Genomic DNA, 5,424 nt, shown 5'->3' with positions numbered 1-5,424 from the left:
CATGCCTGCCCTGCCTCGGCCTGCCTGCAGCCTTACCTGCTGCCTGCCTGCCCTGCACTGCCTGCAGCCCTGCACTGACATCTGCCACCCCTGTCACAGCGCTGCACTGCGCCGGACCCTTGCACTGTTGCCCTACCTGCCTGCCTGCCTAGCACCTCGTACTGCCTGCTTGTCGAGCGAATCAGCCAGTCGGCCCCTGCGATGCGCGCTGCCTCGACCCTGCCCTCCTCGACTTGCATGCCTGCCTGCCTGCTGCGGCCGGACCTGCCCTTCCTCGCCTGCCAATGCCTTGCCTGCCCCTGCCTTGCGTGGGCCATGCCTGCCTGCCTGCAGCTGCGTGCATGCGCCTACCTGCCTGCCCCGGCTTCTTTCCTGGCCTTATGTTGGACGGTCCCGCACGGTCTTCTAAACGGAACTAACGCGGTATCCTTGGATTGTCGTGTGATGCATGCGCAACTGGTCTGCCGATTTCTCTACTTGTTTACGCACTGCTTAAAGTACACGGTATGCTTGCCATATCTCCTGCACTCCATACCGTTTAATGAAACGCGTACTCTCGCACATCCTGTCTGTGGTGCTGCTCCCGTGCCTCACTGCCCTGGCGAAATAGGTCGGAACCCCTAGCTGCGACGATCACTGCCTACCCTGCTACCTGCGTCTGACCTGTCTAGGCCACCCTACTGTCACTGCCTGCCGAAATTTGTTTGCCTTGGCCCTATCCTCTGAAAAGAGCGAACTCAATCAGATTATCGGAATTCGAAACGATGAATTACCTTCGGGTTTTATTCTCCGCTAGAAATTATGCGTTTTTCGTGCTAATATTGACCACTTAGAAAATTCCAATTTATGCCGCATATCACGCACCAGCGATTAGTTGGCTTGAGATGTAAAGGCGGGATGCCACTATAAGACCCATGCGACGTTCGTAGTTCTCTTGATATGTCTTAGGCGCTTACGGATTGATATTCATATAGTGGCATAATTACCCGAGAGGGAGTTCCAAGGTACCACCTCGGGTTAGACCATATTGAGCTTACTTGAACACAAAATCAATTCGGCCAACACGCTAACACGGCCTCTTTCGTAAGAAATCGATTTTAGAACAGGACAGGAGTAGCCCGTAGTTCGCGTGAAAAAAGAGGCTGGACCGATAGGAAATCCCGTGCGCTCATGATGATGCAAACCATGAACGCGAGTAGTTCTGATGTTACGAAAAAGAAATAGCGGCCTACGACTCGGCAGCACCGCAGATACAGATCTACTCACACAGACGGGCACAGCATATTGACCAGCAACACAACAACATGCAACCACGAAGAAACGTCATTAAAGGAAACTCCAAAACAGACTCGGAACGCCACTTCTAGCCTAGCCTGCCATCAATACAATCTGCGACGTGAAATGTTAATGAGCCCGCGATTACAACGCAAGGCCAATGTGCGAGAGTGAGGTTTTACCGGTGCCTATACTTAGATCTTCGTTAAAGCGATTGAATTAAACCTTAGTATAATAGTACTTTTTATTCAGGGCTATCTGTTCACGGGGTATCTGCCAGATAAATTTCTAATCCCTGATAATTTACGGGACCTAATTTTCTGCTAACTATCGTACTATATATATCTGCAAAGCATCTGGATAAGCATTGAACACAATGGTCTTGCTGGGCTGTATTTATTTAGCGGACCAAATTACTTCCGTTGCCGGTCGCTTTAACACCCTCGTCTCATGCTCCGTTTTCGGGGGCGCACACCTTGGCCTAGCAGCTCCTCTGTCGTAACTATGCGGGGTAGCTGTCGCTCATCTCCACATGTTTGTGCTCTTCTGCTCATCGCGCGTTGCTTGGTCTCACAGTTCTCTAAGAATACGCCTGTGCCCATGCCAGCTCCCACATACACCTCGGGTGCCTACTGCTACCCCATCTCAATATGATCCATCTCGGCTAAGCACACACACCACACCACGGCAGAACGACCCGCGCGCTCTCCTCTACTCTCTCATCTCTCTCTCTCTCTCTCTCTCTTCTCTCTCTCCTCTCTCTCTCTCATCTCTCTCCTCTCTCCTCTCTCTCTCTCTCCTCTATCTCCTCTCTCTCTCTCCACTCGACCTCTCTACGCTCCTCCCCCCCCTACTCCTTCACCACCACTCTACTCTCTCCTCCTCTCTCTTCTCTCTCTCTCTCTCCTCTGCTCGCTCTCTCTCTCTCTCTCTCTTCTCTGCCCCAAGCTTCTCTGTCTGCTCCTGACTATGTCTCCCTCTCTACATCCTCTTCTTTTTTCTCATCCTCTCTTTCTCTCTTCTCGCTCTCTCTGCTCCCATGCAGCTCTCTCTATGCACTGCTCCCCTATCGACATGTAAAAACCGTTTCTGAAAGTTAGAAACCGCAAGAGATGCAGCAAACAACAATTGCAGTTTGGAGGCTGCTAGTCGGTCCCCGTACGCCATAATGGAACACAGCATTAATTTGCTATTACTATCACGACGTTGTTTAAATAGAACCTATTGCGGTAAATAATTGATACTCATCTCAGAGCAAATATTATCATGCGCGGCGAGAACGCCCCATGCGGAAGAACAAAAGACATGGATAAATTAACTCGAATTTATTGAATGAACGTAAGATAAATCCAGGATTGCATCCTGCATACTTGCTCATTTGGAAAGAAGATTCTTAAACTGGACGATTTGTCTTGCCGGTTATTAGTCATGAGCTATGCTATCAAATAAATATATTATCGCGTCGCTGTATGAAGCTAAATGACTCTACGTCAAACATTTGTTTAACTTCGATACACCTACTATGTCTTAGAGCCGTTAAACTATGCGTATCACTTTCTCTCGCGCGTACACTTCTGCTCGCGCAGCTGAAAGATGAAATGCAATGGGATGCGACTAGGGAGTTATAGACGAGGACATTTCCGCAGACTCCAAGAGCTTGTGTTTGAGTTATCATCCGTTCAAGGCTACGGAGACCGGTCTAGCACCTGCTCTAGCAATCCCGCACCGGTCTGACTTCAAGATAACTGTCAACAGTAGGCCTAATGCAGAGACCAGACTCCCGAGGTATGCAGTATGCACCTACCACCTACGTGTCGTCCCGGTATTGATTAGTAGAAGTAGAGTTGAATCACCAGAGTTCGCGTTTCCTTAACTTCGATGAATTAGAATATTGAATGCTTCTTTCACTGGGCAGTATCGATGTGAGTTTATTTCGGATAGACAGATGAATAGACATACAACTGAATTGCGAGGTCGTGTGGGCCGTATATCGGTACTTACGAACAAAACGAATACACGATATTATCAGCATTTAGTGTCGATTCATGAGGAGGTTATAGCACGGCAAAATTGCCTTTCACATTCAAGTATTGACTGGTCGTTGTTAAAACAGTCAGGTAATCGTTGTTTGGTGAAACGAGTCGCCTGCTCGCAACGTGCAAACACCGTCTTTGTTCTCCGTACCATTACAGTAAAATCACACCTCTTCATACTGGCCGTGTCTAATGAATTCTCTTTGGCCAATCAAAACCCTGAAAGTTCGCCGTAAAACAAAGCCTCGTGCGATCGAAGCAACGAACAAAAAAGCAATTGAGTTTTGAAAACTCTTGATTGTGTTGCGTCGCCCTGGCACATTTATTATTCTCATGCTAAAAATAGAATGCACGCACGTCTGTAGATTTCTATCATTTTCGTGTCACGTGATACACGAGAAATCAGATTAATTGAGCGATAATAAGAGCCTTCACAGTAACGCTTGTCACGTGATTGCGCACGTGCAACTGTACGTGTGTGTGTGTACGTCTATCTTTCGCTCTCTCTCTCTCTCTCTCTCTCTCTCTCTCTCTCTCTCTCTTTGCCCGGCTTCTTTCCTGCTTATTTGGTTGCCTGATTGCGTGATAGCATGCCTGTCTGCGTTCCTACTTGTTCGACTGCTTGTCCACATGCTTGCATATCTCTGCTCCCATACCTGAATGCGTACCTGTCTGTCTGTCTGCCTCCCTGCCTCACTGCCTGCATGCGTGACTAGCTGCCTGCCTACCCCTGCCTACCTGCCTGCCTGTCTGGCCACCCTACTGCCTGCCTGCCGTTTGTTTGCCGTTGTGCCTAATTCTGAAAGCGACTCAATCAGATATCGGAATTCGAAACCGACTGAATTACATTCGGGTTTTCTCCGCTAGAAATTATGCGTTTCGTGCTAATATTGAAACCACTTAGAAAATTCAAATTAGCCCGTATCACGCAATAAGCATTAGTGCTTGATATAAAGGCGGTGCCATATAAGACCCATGCACGTTGGTTCTCTATATGTCTGGCGCTACGAGTACTATAGCTATACCGAAAGGGTTAATACACTCGGGTTAGACCATATTGAGCTATTGAACAAAATCAATCGGAACACGTAACACGGGCCTCTTTCGTAGAAATCGAGTTCTTAGAACCAGACAGGAGTAGGTAGTTCGCTGAAAAAAGAGCTGCCGATAGGAAAATCCGTGCGCTCATGATGATGAAAAATGAACGACGAGTAGATTCTGATGTTCGAAAAAGATAGATAGTCGGCATTAGATTCTAGACTATTGATGAGAGAGTAAGGAAACTCACTGAACGCCATTCTGCCTGCTGCATCAATAAATTCTGGAGTGAAATGTTTAATTGGCCAGGATTACAACGCAGGCAATGTGGAGAGTGGGTTTTACCGGTTGCTATATTAATTTAGTAAAGCGTTGAATTAAATTTATAATAGTATTTTTATTGCAGGTATCTGTTAGGTATCTGAGATAAATTTCTAATCTGATAAATTTAACTAATTTTCTCTAACTATCGTACTATATATATCTGAAGCATCTGATAAGCATTGAAAATGGTCTTGCTGTGTATTTATTTAGCAAAATTATCTGTCGCTTTACACCTTCTAATGCTCCCGTTTTCGGCTTCCTAGCAGCTTCTGCTCGTAACTTGCTAGCTGTCGCTCATACATGTTTGTGCTCTTCTGCTCTGGGCTTGCTGGTCTCACAGTTCTCTAGTCCTGTGCTGCCAGCTCCCACTACACTCAGCTGCCTATGCTCCACATCTCATTGTCCTTCTAGCGCGCTCTCTCTCTCTCTCTCTCTCTCTCTCTCTCTCTCTCTCTCTCTCTCTCTCTCTCTCTCTCTCTCTCTCTCTCTCTCTCTCTCTCTATCTCTCTCTCTCTCTCTCGCTCTCTCGCTCTCCCCCCCTCTCTCTCTCTCTCTCTCTCTCTCTCTCCTCTCTCTCTCTCCTCTGCTCTCTCTCTCTCTCTCTCTCTCTGCGTCCAGCTGCTATGTCTGTTCTGTCTGTCTCTCTCCTCCTATCTCTTCTCTCTCTCTTCCATGTCATCTCTCTCTCTGTCTTCATCTTGCTCTCTCTGCTCCCATGCAGCCTCTCTCTATGCACTGCTCCCCCTATCGACAT

Source organism: Priapulus caudatus, unplaced genomic scaffold (genome assembly GCF_000485595.1).
Source record: "Priapulus caudatus unplaced genomic scaffold, Priapulus_caudatus-5.0.1 Scaffold328, whole genome shotgun sequence".
NCBI lineage: Eukaryota > Metazoa > Priapulida > Priapulimorpha > Priapulimorphida > Priapulidae > Priapulus > Priapulus caudatus.
This window is presented reverse-complemented; position numbering follows the sequence as displayed.